Source organism: Athene noctua, chromosome 4 (assembly GCF_965140245.1).
Source record: "Athene noctua chromosome 4, bAthNoc1.hap1.1, whole genome shotgun sequence".
Classification (NCBI taxonomy): domain Eukaryota; kingdom Metazoa; phylum Chordata; class Aves; order Strigiformes; family Strigidae; genus Athene; species Athene noctua.
In genome coordinates this window covers 33125856-33140845 of record NC_134040.1, presented here as the reverse complement: position 1 = coordinate 33140845, position 14990 = coordinate 33125856, and the positions used below count along the sequence as shown (strand labels likewise).

The 14990-nt window shown below is 48.8% G+C and overlaps 1 protein-coding gene across 1 annotated transcript in view; it reads left to right on the top strand.

Annotated features, from left to right (window-relative positions):
* The window catches only part of SCD5 (stearoyl-CoA desaturase 5), a 32616-nt gene that overhangs the window by 373 nt on the left and 17253 nt on the right, over positions 1–14990 (top strand). The window lies entirely within an intron of this gene.

The window sequence follows — 14990 nt, the reverse complement described above, 5'->3', positions numbered from 1 at the left end:
CGTGGGGGTGCGGGACGCGCCTTGGTTTCTGTGTCTTTCTCCGCCGTTTCTTTGTGCCGTCGTTTCGCCGTGTCAGGCGTGGCGACGCGCGCGTTCGCGGGCAGGCGTGGGCCGAGCGCCGGGCCGGGGGGAGCGGGCGGACCCCCGGCGAGGCCAGGCAGCCGCTTTTGTTCCCGTGCCCCGCCCGATGTGCCGCTGCCAGCGCCGCGCCGAGCCCTCCGTTGCTGTAGAAACAGGAGGCACTCTCCTGTTCCATTGATCAGGATTTTTGGTTAAAACAGAGTCAAGCAGCTGATATTTCGGTTTGAAAGTCTGATAGCGAACGCGTTTGTCTTCCCTTTGCTGCTTCCTCGTGTTACTTTATGAACACCTACGTCTTCTCCGATTGGGAGTAGGAAATCGCCCCGTCCTTTGTCTCTTGGGGAGGGTGATACCCCTTCTTGTTAGGGAATATTTAGAAGTCGAGGAGGCGCTGTAAGACTGGCAAGGAAAAAATAAGCTCAGCGGTGCTTTCCGAGGTGAGGTGGCATGCTGCGGCTGTCTCCTTGCTCGCTGTGCAAAGCTGAGGATGCGGTTTGGGAAAAAGAATGTGAAATACAGCATCTTTGCTTCCATCCTATGGTGAAGTCCTCCATTTCTTCACAAGAGAACAATGCTGGGAGGAGAGCCACGTAGAAGCGCTGCAGCATCGTGCAAGGTTTCTCAGGGTTTGTGAGACTGATGGATGGTGGACGTCAGTATCATCCCTCGCTGGGCAGAATGGTGTCTTAAGTCATGTAAATGTGGGTGGCCAAGAGGATGAAAACTTGAATGTTACCTACAGTAATGCAATTTATTGGGTAAAAGACCTGCTTTGGGGAGTTTTTCAGTGAATGGAGAATGTAATGGCCTGACATTCTTTCATACAAATAGAGGAAAGGAGGATGCTGCGCGGAACTCAAAGGGAATTTGGGTTGTTAGGCTGCCATCAGTAGCGTTGAGGTGACTCTCAGAAAGCCCCAGCCAAATGCTTTAGAAATCATGTTTATTTCTTCTGTTTGAGGAATTCCTAAATATGTTTTTTCACTGATTCAGGTTTTGATACTCTGTCTTTGAAATAGCCCCCATCACTGTTTGCAGTTGGAAAAGGAACCCTTGGGAAAGGAACCCTTCTGTCAGTCAGCATCCTCTGACAAGTTCTGTTGCTGGGGACATGATGTTTGACTGGCTGGCTGGTTTGCACAAGCCATTACCTGGCTTACTCATGACCAGAAAAGGTTTAGAGGGTGGTCGTGTTTTGCCTCGTTTCCTTCTGTGAGCACTGCTCCTCTCCCCTGCCTATTCCTTGTCGTGTTTAGGCTGATTTCATATTTTACCTTGGCTGTAGCTTGATGGTTGGGGAGACCAGGAGAGCCTGCGGGAGCTGCGTGAACAGAACACATAGCTTGCAGTCTGTTTTCAACCCTTTTAGGTCCTGTAGCTTGTGGGCAGGTGGGCTTTGTTCTTATCTATTTTGTCTTTCCAAGAAGAACAATTGAAATCATCTATGATTTCACTGTGTCTTAATTAAACAACTCCCTAAGGCTGGGAGCCAAAGGATTGAATTACCAATTCAACCCTCCATCCTCCATGGTATTTTTCCTAGTCGAGATTAAACAGATGCTAAATAGTAAACAGGTCTCAAAGACTTTGCAACTTTAATGCCTTTCTTTCTGAAAGTCCTTCCATTTCTCAACATCATTATTTTTAGCAGACACTCTAAAGCAGACCGCAAAATTTTCACAGGAGTTTGCCAGGTGCTTTTTTGCAGGGGCTGAGTACATGGGCTCCAGCTCTCCTGGCCAGCTGGATACTCTGGGCCACTCTTGCAGCTGCCTGCTGTGAGGTCTGTCCCTGCTCAGAGATGGTGGACAAGGCAAAAACACAGGATCTCTTGAAGACAAGACAAAAGTAGCTTGCTGTCATGCTGCAGACTCATGTCCAAGGTCCCTCTGAGAGACTCTCGGGGTTGCTGTTGCTGAAGTTAACAAACCCACCTTGCTTTGCTCTGGAAGGGGCCAACCAGTAGAGTGTTGGAAGGAAGAAGCGTCGATCAGAGGTGTCCCTTGCCCTCTCCGGTTCTCCACATCGTCTTCCCCGTACAGACCAGCTGTGGCACTGCCTTTTTGGGGGCCATGGCTGCCAGCCAGCCTCTGGAGCAGGGCTGGCACGGCATGGAAGTTGGGTGACAGGTAGTGGTGTAGTGTCGGGTAGTGCAGAGACGTGCATACACTGAAGGTAGCTGCAGCCCTCCTTGCATTCATCTGTGGTTTGCTTTTTCTTCCCAAGCTTGCCTGGGGCTTGGGAAGCTTCCCAGTGATCTTATGCAAGCCCTTGTCTTGCTCTGTCCCATCCTTCCCACCAATGCTCCCCTGTGGAGAAGCTGCAGGAACAAGTGTGTGGAGGGTAGCTTGTGGTGCTGGGTATGACCTCCGTGGTGTCTGGCAGGAAGCGGGCAGCTTCTTATCACTCACCACTGCCTGCTTGGCTTTTTACTTTCTCCTTCCCTGGAGATACATCTCTCAGTTCGGTTGGTGGGTTCTTGGCCAGGACTGACTGAGTGCTTCCCTCCCTCCGTGCAGGGATTGCTTTCCTCCTTCCCACCCCTCTGAAGACAGTTGGTAATCCCTGATTCACTGCCGCTTGTTAAGCTTAGAGCTGAAATGCCACTGTGCCACCTAGAAAACAGCTGATCAAGCAAAACTGCCAGCTCAGCAGGGCTCATTTCCATTGGTAATTTATTGACATTTGTCCAGCTGTACATAATAGACAATAGAAAAATGCTGCCAAGCAAAGGCTCAGCTTGGTTGTTTACTCAGGATTATTTGAGCTTTCCTGTTCCCATTGCCTCCGGCACCAGCACCTTGAGGCCCATGTTACAGCTTCCCACACCCCACAAGGAGCTGGAGTTGTGCAAGGGATCCCCAAACAGCGTTCTGGGTGGTGCAGCCACCTTGCCCAGGGACCACTAGGAATTGTGTTATCTTTCAAGAGATGTACAGAAAAACTGTTTAAAAATACAGGCTTTCGGGGCCATCCCCATGCCTCAGTGGAATTTGGTTTCAGTCCAAGCTGAACAAAACCAGTAAAATTGCTCATGTCAGAATTTTCCATGAGCTGGGAACTGAGACCCAAGAGGCAGCAGATGGTATGTGCGAGGCATTGAGCAGCCCTGGGCTGTGCCCATGGGACAGCTGTGTAGCCAGCACTGTGCCTTTGAAATGTCCGCTGCTCCCCCAGCCTGACTGCGCTCACTGGGAGCCTTCTTGCCTTTCTGTTTGTCAGCCTGACTTGTGATTTGGTGCAGGGGCATGTGGATAAGATCCTGTTGCCTTCCCTTTTTCCTCCTGATCCACAGCCAGACGGCTTGTGATACGTGGTCCCTCCTTCGTCTTGGTGCTTTGCTGTCCATGTTTGCGTCGTTCTGTAGCTCACAGTTGCTGCTTTGGGGCATCCCTGCGCTCCAGGTTCCCAGCCTTGGAAAGGGGTGGGAACTGTTGAGGAGATGGGCCTCGAGGCTTGTCTGCCCCCAGTCCCACTAGCAGGCACTCTGCAAAGCCCAGAGCATGGCACAGCACAGGCCCCAAGGACATGGGATTTCCCCTTCAGGTCTATTTTTGGTCCACCTACTTTTCCAGGCCTTTGGGCTCCTGATGCTTAGCAGCCCCTGTAGAGAGGTTTGAGGGGAGGGATCATAATTCTCTGCAAACTCACCTCAGGAACAGAAGCAGGGTGGGAGCATCTTGCTATTAGTGAGGCCAGAAACCAGGCAGTGGTATGATGGGTCTGCCAGCTGGGTGGGGCATGGAGGTTCCCCAGGAATGAACTCATGCAAAGGGGTCCTTGTGGCCAGCTGGGACTGTGGATGTGGCTGTGGTTTGCGTGTGGCCTCTTTTGGGCTGGCCAGGCTGCACCTCCTTCCACAGGTAGGAAACTGTGCACAGCTCACCCCTTTAAGTTTGTCCCTTAAATAATGCTTTTTAATCACAAAGCTCTTTGCTCCAGCCAGTTGCAGTCCCAGCGAGATTATCTATTTTGGTTAGGAAAGCAAAGCTAAAAATTCTGAAATCCCTGTACAGAGAAAATTACCAGCACTTTTCACTACAAGATCAGATCATTAGATCTAATGTTAGACATTTCCACAGCTACAGGTTTTTCTGATGATGACTTTTTCTTAAAGGCACCATTCTGGGGGATCACGTGATGCATAAGGATCTCGGATTCTGTTTGGAAAAAGGTGCTTTTTAGACTTTACAGGGGGCTTGTGAGGAAGCACTTAAAGTAGCCAAATGCATTATAGGATATAGAAAAAAACCACAAAAGATTAAGCTGTTCACCTGTTTTAAAACCTTTTTTTTTTCCAGTCTGCTGAGTGTTACTAATACTAACAACTTTAAAAACCAGCACAAGCATGGCCACCCAGAAACCCTGTATCATCGGGATGTGCTTCACCTGATAGCCAAGCAGATGTCGGTTCGCCCATTGATATGCCTTGCCAGAGCCTGGGGTTGGGGAGGAGGATGGTCTTGCTTTAATGGTGTTTATATGGGAGGGGAGGCTCATCGCTATTATTTTAGCAGTGTTTAGGAGACATTTTAGTACTCTTGAGAATGCCAGATTGGTAGTGTTCAGCCGTGGCGGGCCCCGTGCCACGGTTTACCCACAGCGTTCCCTGGTGCTTGAGTACTGGCTGGCTGAGAGCACAGACGGAGTGTCAGTGCTGCCCAGATGCATCCCTGCCAAAACGCAGACTGCTCCCAGGCACAGGTCTAGATCCAAATCCTGGTGCCTGGATCCCTTAGATAAGAGAGATTAAAGCAGTTGTGGTTTTAGCACTTTGGGTTATTGTGGTGCCTGGAGGCCATTGCTGAGATCATCATCTCCTTCTCAGCCTTTCTTGTAGCATGTCTGTGTAATGAGGCACACATTGCTGTTGTGAACTGCAGATGCCAGTTTTACTGGTCTTGCGCATTTTGGAAGTCTTGCATATTCTTGAGTGACACCTGCTGGCTTTTTGGTTATTAACTGGTTTTATTCATTAACCTTTTCTACACATAATGTTAGAAACTGCACATATAGATGAAAATCAAGCGTTCTAGTTCTGAGGAAGTTCTACTTGCTGCGTCTGAGACCTCTGTAGATGGCGAGTGGAAATATTGTCTCCACAGACATGAAATGGAGACACTTGATTAAAACTTCTCTTACTGTCATTCCTGCCACTGGCAGGAGCATGCTCTGGGTCCTGCAAAGTGGTTAGGCTCAGGTGGTTTCTGTAGGCAAGATTTTGGGTCAGGAAACAGGTAGTGAATCTTTTCCTCTTGGATACCTCTACGGAGGTGTCTGGCCACGGTGGTGGGAGGGGCTTAATGAGCAGAAGGACCTTCCCTTGCCTTACTCCTGTGAGAGACCTCCCATCTGCCAGCTCACAGAACAGTCCTGGCTGTGAGCAGCTCTGGGAGGTTTCTGGGGCATTGTTTTGCCAATGATCAGGCCGAGCATAAAGGACATAGCCAGCATAAAGATGAACCAATAACCAAATTGTATTTGATACAAAAGGGTCAGTGCATGGGTGAGCACTGGGGGTACAAACAAGTCAGTTTATACATAATGGACATCAATCCCACTGACCCCAACAACGACACCACACAACCAACAATGGGTGGAATAAATGGTGACATGCAGTCTCTCATAGAAGGGCTGGGAGACAACTGAGTCAACAAGCCAAATACATAATACCAAGGAAGCCACATACTGAATCTCTACACAGCCCACGTTTACAAAGGCCAGACCTGACTGGAGCCCAGTCCCAGGGAGGCAGGAGGTCCTTCCCCAACAGGGAACTCTGCACAGTGCATCCACCTCAGACAGACACTGCCCCTGCCTGCAAGTGGTCCCAGCTTTTATCCCTCAGTGGGACACCTGACCTTTGTTTACTTAATGCAGACACCTGGGGCTCCTTTACCCAATGGCTCTCCCTGCCAGGCTGGCCATACCCTGGAGGGAAGCCTGAAGGCAAACTCATCACCCCTTTGTGAAGGGCTGTGGGAATCACCCATATGTCAACCTTCATTTGGGGCTTGGGGTTGAAACCCCAGCATTTCAGGCATACAGGAGGCCAGCCTTGTTGCCCATCAGCCCCTAGCTCCGCTATGCTTTCAGCAGTTTAAGCTAGCAGCTGGACCACTAGATGAGTGGAGAACAGACGGACCTTTGGAATGGGAACTGCATCTTTGAGATGCCCATCAGCACTGGGGAGTAGCCCTGCTTATCCCCAGAGTGGATTTGAACTGGCTTTTCCTCCTCTGCCCTGTTTGAAAGTTGTTTTAGAGATGTCTGTCTTAATAGACAGGTTTTTGGCTTGTTCCTTCCTCCCTAGCATCAAGAGTTGAACTCCCAATCATCTTTGACCAGAACAGAGTCTTTTCTCAAACAGTACTTCTCTCCTTAAAAATATTAAGGGCCCTGGAGCTGTCTGTGGCTGTAAGGTTCTGTTCCTCAGCCTTTCGCGTCTGGGAATGGTCTGAGCCCTGTGTCCGCTGCAGAGCTGAGGAACATACCCTTCTCCTAGCGATGCACAGACATGAGACATGAAAGCAGTCCTGGGCCTGTTCCAGATCCTGCTCTGAGATGCTGTACTATAGAGGACACTCCTGCCTGTCGGATGTTCTCCCTTCCCTAGCGTTCAAGCCTCTCTTTGTTTTATCTATTACTGGAGATGATTTCTTAAGGCCTTGTCTGTGAACTTCATGATGTTCAACTGTAAGTACATATTTTTGTTCCCTGTCTTCATTTACTCCCCAGTGCATTGGTGGCGCTCTGTTTTGTTTCCCTCTGGTTTGCATGCTGCACGTCACGTGGTTGCCATGAGCACTATAAAGACATGGAGGAAAAAACCCCTAATGTCCACGTGGGTTCAGAGCATGTGTGTGCTGAGCCCTGGATGCGTGTGATGGCCATTTGGTCCTGTTGTTCTCAGGAGGTGGGTTCAAGGCACTGCTAAAGAGTTCTTGCAAGTCAGGCAGCATGAATGAGTGAGTAGTGAAGTCGTTCATGTCTAGACACTGGGATGTTCCCCCAGCATAAAGCGCTGCCAGGCCCTTGGCTGCTCCGAGCCACGCTCCAGGCAAACCAGAATATATATATGGAATACTCTTTCCATTTGACCTGTGTGATGACGACAGAGAGGGGAGCTGGATCCAGGAAAGGTAGAAATCCCCATCTCTCCTCCTACTGAATCTGACGGGGATTGTTGGCTTCCAGGCTGCCCCCAATATTGGGGATTTGAGAAAAGCATCCCTTTGGAGCAGCCCTGTGAAGGAAAGAGCAGGGAAGGTTTGTTGGCACCCCCAGAGCTGGCTGTGTCAAACACGCAGGAGCCCAGCCAAGGGCCCCAGAAGCATGAGATGCCCTCTGTGACCCTGGTTCCCAGCTCCTGAGGGGGTGCAGGCAGACTCTGGGGAGGCAACAGATTGGTGCCTTTTGGTCTCTGGTTACATGTGGAGGTGGGTGGGGATGGCAGTATACAGGCTCTGAGGAGTTTCTGTGGATAAGTTGGGATGGACTTTGCTCCAGGTAGAGGGAATGCATGTCAGAGGTGTGTCAGCATTGAATTCTCTGGGGCTGGGAGCAAATCAGATGCCTCTTCTCCAGGAGGTGCCTCCAGGCAGAACAGTGTGAGCCATGCAGATTGGCTTGTCAGGGAGGCAAACAAATTGCTGTCCCCTGGGAGGGCTGGGCTGCAAAATGTCAGCTCACCCACTGGAATTTAGTATGCATCCTCATCACTGCCCTCCACCTTCCCTCCCTGCAATTACAGTTGCACTTGTAATTAACGCTGATGTTATAATTGAAACCAAGCAATTTTTTGCAGTCGGATTTTTTTTTGCCACATAGGCTAACAGTAAAATCTCCTGCCCTACTGGAGAGCTAAAACATTAACAATTACTATGCTAAGTAAAGCAAGGCTGATATGAAAGAGAGGGAGGGCTGTTTGTCAGATGCTGGTGTCTGGAATCCTGCATGCCATCCCTCTTGTGCAGGGACCTCAGCACCAGGATGGGAATTTCTGGAGGGAGACTGAAGTGAGGATCTTTCTTGACCCATTTTTGGCCACTGGCTCCTCAGATGATGTTCTGAGCAGCTCAGAATAAAATAACCTGGCCTTGGCAATTGGGGGAGCTCTTCTTGACTGGACTCTTTCTTTGCCTGGCTCTTTAGCTCTGTTCTTTGGCTGACTTTGTATTTTTGAGTGTTTCATATCCTCCCCAATCCAGCCTTACCTGTGCCCGTGGGATCCTGCTGTGTCAGTGGAAGGGGTTGCAGTGTTTGTCTGCTCCTACCTTGCCCTCTGCATCTGGAGTAGTTCCTAGGATGTCTCCTATCATGGCCACACAGCTGAATCTGTGAAGAGACTTCTGCCTGGGCCCTTAGGTGGCATTGCAGAAGCAAGGGAGAAGGCAGCTGGAAGGGTTTGTGCTGCTCTAACCAACTGCAGTTGCTGCAGTCCAGGGTTGGCGTGGACATAGAAGCTTGCTGTGTCCTCCTGGACACCTGTGAGCTTGGAGAGAAACTGGAGGCCAGGATAAGGCAAGGGGTTTCTGAGGCTTATTTCATGTTCTTCATAAATGGAGGGGAAGGAGTGGGGATGCAGAAGGGCTGCAACTCTTGTAGAGAAGTGCTTGGGCAGAGCAGTAAAAGCAGGTCCTGGTGGGAAAGACTGGAAATAGGTTCTCTGAGCCCTGGCAGCACATGGGGTGGAGGGAGAGCAGTCCTGGGCTCCTGCTTGGTGCCTATTGCTTCCTCTCTTTGGGTGATCCAGGGCACTAGATGGCTGTGGGGTAACAGCGCAGGTTGGAAATGGCAGCATGTCTTATGAAAATGTCAGAAACTGTGTATTTTATAGGGGATTGAGGGTATAAAAAGGGGGGTTTGCCTTTTAATTATTTCTTTGGCCAGCACCATGAGGTTATAACTTCTTTCCAGGAGCATTAGGTTGTAGGTGTGGAAAATAGGACCTTTATAGTCAACTGAAGCAATCAGCTGTAATGGTCATAGATGATTATTTTCATTCTGAGTCGTTCCTTCCTCTGCTGCAGTTGTTGGACTTGGCCACAGTGAGGCAGGCATGCAAGTGTGACCAGGCTTCCTCTCAGGAGCCATAGCAAGGCTCTCCTTGTTTTCTGTTGGCTTTGGCTCCTACCTTTGGTGCACAGGGATAGACTTGTGTGCTTGAGTTGGCTGAGAACTGCCTGGCCACTATACAGCAGGCAGATGAAAGCCAGTCTCCTTGTGCAGTGTATACACAGGTGGTGCTGGGGAAGTGGGGAGGGGGGAAATACAAAAAATATCTCACTGGATAGGTGGAGGCAGAGACCCAGTGTGTGGGCCTTCTCCATGTGCCAGAGCTTGCTGTGGGGGCAGGGCTAGGGCTCTTTGGGCTGTATGGGTACTCTGGGTAGTTGTTTAGGGAGCGTGGTGAGCAGTCATCCAGCGAGTGCCCCTAGAGAGCTGGCAGCATCAACCTGCTCACTGCACTTCAGGCAAAGGTGTCCTCCTCTCCCCTGGCACCATCCTCTAACCTGATGGCTCTGAACAATTGCCCACATGTTCAGCTGGATGCAAGAGGCCCCCTGTGCCTTCCGACTTTAAGGAGGTGAGCGCTTGTAGCCCATCTCTGAAGCTCAGAGTGCCAGAAGGAGAAAACTGGGAAAGGCTGTTTTTTTGCAACAGGTTTTTCTCTGAGCGCTGTTTGGCTTTGGAAAAGGGAGGAAAAGGTGTAAGACCTGAAAGCATACAAGTGACCCAAGGCATCTGGGCAAGATTCAGTGATACAGAAGGATGGTAACATCATCCAGAGTCTGAAGTCCTGAGAAAACAAAACCATCAGAGCTCTGCTTTGGCAACTGCTAGCTGTCCTGGGAGGGCATTGGGTTGGAGCAGGGTCTGTCCTGTGCGTGGATCCTGTTCAGCAGGGACCTGGGACAGGGGTGCTGCTGCCTCTCCAGGGAATCACAGAATCATCTAGGTTGGGAAGGACCTTGAAGCTCCTCCAGTCCAACCATGAACCTCACCCTGACCGTTCTCAACTCCACCAGATCCCTCAGCACTGGGTCAACCCGACTCTTCAACCCCTCCAGGGATGGGGACTCCCCCCCTGCCCTGGGCAGCCCATGTCAACGCTCAACAACTCCTTCTGGAAAGAAATGCTTCCTCAGAGCCAGTCTAAACCTTCCCTGGTGCAACTTGAGGCCATAAATTGAGCTTGGACACCCAGCAGTTCAGAAGGACATTTCTTCCTGCCGAGCCCTGTTCCTTTCCTGTGCCCCATACCCAGAGTTCATAAAAGGTGGAAACTTTCAGTTTGCCTAGATCACAAGTATGTAGCGCAACACTTTGTTTCTTATAGCTGAGAAGCTGCTGTTCCCTGTCTCTGAGCTTTGGGTGGTCTTGCCAGTGTGAGTGGTTGGCTGAAGCCTGCCAGGTGCCCAGCTGCCTGAGGGGCAAGCTTTGGGAATTGATGAGCAGGGCTGCTAAATAACCAGTCCTTCTTTGCTGGGGCAGAGCTGCCTGCTGAATGAAGGGCTCTGGAGTGCTGTGCTAATGGCTTAAATGCACTATTCCTTTGCTCCATCCTTGGAGGGAAAAAAAAAAAAAAAAAGAGACAAAATTGGCATGAATTCTTTCTTGGCATTTACAGAGCACTTAAAAACCACCAGAGCCCTAGCTGGTGCATACATTAAGGACAGCGCCAGGGTCACTGGGAGAGAATTGAAATCTGTTTTGTGATAATGCAGGGTTTGGCTGAGCTGAGAGAGGCTACACACAAGCATCAAAAATTTCAGAGAAACCAGAGCATTTTCCAGCCTTCTCTTTTCATCTAAAAATATGTATTAACTGTTCGGAATCTTAAGGCAATCTTCAGTTGCTGGTGAGTTCAGGGAATCTGTATTTGCTTCCTTGGGGAATTTTGGCATTCACTGGAATACTTACTGTCAGCCATGATTTTCATTGCTCTCTTGGCTTTATTTATGTCACGTTGGCTGCAGTCAATATGAAAGTTTCTGCTATTCCAACCGGAATAAAGTCTTTTGTATACTCAGCCAAAAGGGTGGCTCTGGGGAATGTTCCTGAAAATGTATATGCAGGCATGTGCATCCAGGCAGAGACAACCTGGATTTCATGAACTGATGATGGCAGGGCCAAGAAAATGCAACAGATGGCTCCTCCTGGGGCTCCTTCACTACACTACAGAGGGGCAGGAGAAAGGCCTCGTCTGAACTCATCTCTGCAGCTCTAAAATTCCGCTTTCCCCTTGCCTTTGATATACTTCCTCTTATCTCTTTCTCGCCTGGTTCAACTTAGAGTAGCTCAGAGAATGTGTAGATCTAATTTTAGATGAACCTGCTTCTGGCCTGAGATTTCACGTGTTTGGTTCTTCACAGGAATGCATGGCTTCCCGTGAGAGCCGGCATGAGCTGTACGGTGGGCAGCTCAGGGAATTGGTGCTGCATTTTAATTCTCAGTTGCTAGTTTGACTCCAGCCCAAGGTGCTTTTGATGCCAGCCTTTGTAGTTAGCAGGGCTCAACGAACAGTGCGTTGGCCAATTGAGTCCTTCTGCTAGCAGAGAAGTATTTCCTTCCCAGAGATGCTAGAGCTCTAATTCAACGTTTCCTGGCAGCAATTTAGGGACTAAGGTGGAAAATTTCTCCCTCCTTTGTAAATGTAGTTCCAGGTCAGGAAATAAGACTTTTTTGGTAGGATGATGTGGATTAAGTGCTGTGTTACTGTTCACATCTCTCCGGTTTGGAGGATATCTCAAGGGTTGTCTTGGAGGGTGACAGAAGTAGAGACATGTACTGGAGACTTGGTATCTAACCCAGATCTAACAATGTTGCATGTTGGCTCTGGCCCTCTTGTTAACGCAGTGCATGACATCAGCCAGTGTTTTTAAATGAGATATTTGGATAAACCAAGTGTTGGTCTAATTTGGCATGGGAAAACTTTCCTTTCTGAGGGCAGACATGGCGTTTTAAGAAAATTATATCCCTAAACTTGGTGTTTCTAATGATAGTGCAAAAAAGTGATGTCATATCAGGCACCATGAAATTATTGGCTGTATTTCTGGTCTTAGCCTTGATGTTGAATCAGGAGAGAATCTTCTACTGCTGCCTGTGTATGTAGTGAAGTAGAGGATGTCTGAGGTGTTCAGAAGAGGCCAAGCATGGTGCAGCTACTGAAATGCATGTCAGTGCTGCCATTAAATTCAGTGGGAATGGAGTTAGGCACCACTCAAAGGTACTGGAATGTGGTTCGTTAGCCTTAAGTCTGCCACTGAATAACAGCAAAAACCTACAAGGAAGAGAAGGCAATGCAGGATATGCAGATGTAATTTAATTATTAGAAAGGAAAAAATCTGAACCATAAAATACAGAAGTGTTACATATTTATGGCAATCAGTTAGCTTTGCGATGCTCACTTTGTACTTGAGTCTGTATTTCTCATTCAGTTCTTGTAGCCTGATGGAAGACCTTGGGTTTTATGCGTTCACTTATTAAAATTCCCTAGCAGGCTATTTTGATCTGGCTGAATAAGCAGAGGTAAAATACTGGTGTGGAAAGAGACAAATGTTGTATGTCCATCCCTGTTATTTTTAATTCTCAAATAGTTATTTATACAAATAAGTCAAGTTGTGGTATCCCTTTATATACAGGGATGAAAAAAAAAAGGCCTGTGCAGAGATGGAAATTTGTTGCTAGGCTTTGTTACAGAGGTTTGCCTGAGATTTTGCTGGCTACTCCAGCAGTAGAGAGTATTTTCACCAAATGGTATCATTTCTCAAAATGTCTTCATCATGCAACAGCATTTTTAAGGTCAGTTGTTTTCAGCTGCCCTATTGTTGAAGAGGTAACATATGTATACAGGTGAAGCACAGCCCTTAGGTTTGTTAATTTTTCTTTCCAAAGCAAAAGATGTGCTTTCTTGGTCATTAGTGTCACTAGAATTCACATTGTCTTAAGAAATTACTCCCTCCTGTATCCATGGGATCTTGCCTTCTGGCCCTTGAACTGCCAGAGACACTGTGTATGTGCAAAAATGTATAATAAACTTTTGCTGAACATCACTTCAAGCACTCCCACCTGAGGCTAGGAACACATCAGACCTTCTAGGCTTTTAAGCAGTGTTGGCAATGTCGTTGCCCAGCAGTGAGAGCTCCAGCAGAACCAGGGTGCTATAGGGTTCTGAAACTGTCCTCAGAATGATAGCAGCAGGAGAGCTAAGGTTTCTGCACAATAGCAACTGAAATCTGAAGATGCCACTCGAGGAACAGCTCACTGAGCAGATACAAAATAAAGCTGCATGGCAGTTGTGAGTGGGGTTTTGCACTGGGGAGCTGGCAGGGAGTGGCTGTGGGCAGAGGCTGTGACATAGAGTTTGGGAGAAAGGCCCCTGCAACCAGAAATCAAATGGACTCCAACAAGAGGTTCAAACAGGTTTTGTGGCTGGAGTATGCAGATTTCTTCCCTGTGTTTCTCACCACAATGAGTGCACTGGATGTTTTTCTGGTCCGTCTTTCATTGTTACGGCTTCTGGCTTTCTTTGCTGGCTTGTGTCTTTCCATCTGCCAGAGTCCCTGTGGAGTGGGATGCCATAGGGAGACAGAGGAAGTGCTCGGCAGCCCAAAGAGAGATCTGGCAGCCCTGACTGGGGGTCCCCTACCTGCTCACCTGAGGCCATAGGAACAGCAGCTGCCAAAATCTGATTTAGGGCTATAGCTGTCAGTGTTTGCGGCCAGTCCTAGGAGAGAGCGGAGCTCGTGCAGCTTGTTCTGAGCTCTCCACTGGGCTTTGCACCAGCACAGGACTAAATGAGGCTGATGTCCTGAGAATGAGACATAAAACCGAGGCCCTGACCCTTGGTGGCTATCTTGATCCAAGATCTGTCACCTTTCTGGTAAGAGCAAGTGTGATAACAATTCTGGGACAGCCTCCAGCCTTGGTAGTTACTTTCCACATACTCCATGCAATATGCCACATCTTAAAGTCCACCAGTGTGCATGTGCTGCTAGTGCAGCAGTTACTGGGCTGCGTTGTTGTTTTTTCCCCCTTTCAATTTTTTTTTTTTTCTTCTGTCTCCTCCAAAGAGCAACTCCTCTTACCCCTGTTGGGAAAAAGTATTGGCCTAGGTAAGCCACTGTTCTGGTATCATAAGGCATGGAAACAAAGTTGGTGCAGGGTCTGCAGCACATGTCTTATGAGGGAATTGTGGGAGTTTAGTCTGGAGGAGGCTGAGGGGAGACCTCATGACCCTCTACAGTTCCCTGACAGGAGGGTGCAGAGAGCTGGGGATGAGTCTCTTGAGCCAAGTAACAAGCGATAGAACAAGAGGGAATGGCCTCAAGCTGCGCCAGGGCAGGGTCAGACTGTCTCTGAGGAAGTATTTCTTTGCAGAAGGGGTTGCTGGGCGTTGGAATGGGCTGCCCAGGGCAGGGGGGCAGTCCCCATCCCTGGAGGGGTTGAAGAGTCGGGTTGACCCAGAGCTGAGGGATCTGGTGGAGTTGGGAACGGTCAGGGTGAGGTTCATGGTTGGGCTGGAGGATCTTCAAGGGCTTTTCCACCCGAGATGATTCTATTATTCTGTCATGTCTTGTTTGGAGTAGCTAGCTCATTCTCCCATGTTTTTTTTCCCCATCATTTGTACTGCTGAGACAGAGGCGGTCTTGGGAGTTCCTGCCCTGCTTCCTGGCACTTGATGTAGTACATCCCCATGCTGGCTGACCTAAGATTTGTAAACACTTGATTTAAAACCCAGTCAGTGATTTGCTACATCAGGACCAGAAAAACATTTGTTGCATTTTGTAACATGCAAAAAAAGCTCAAATGTTCACAAAACTTGCCTAGTCCCAAGGTGTGTTTGGAAAATGGGGGTGTGGTGGGATCTGTTTGATACACCTAAATCAAACTGTGAGATTAAT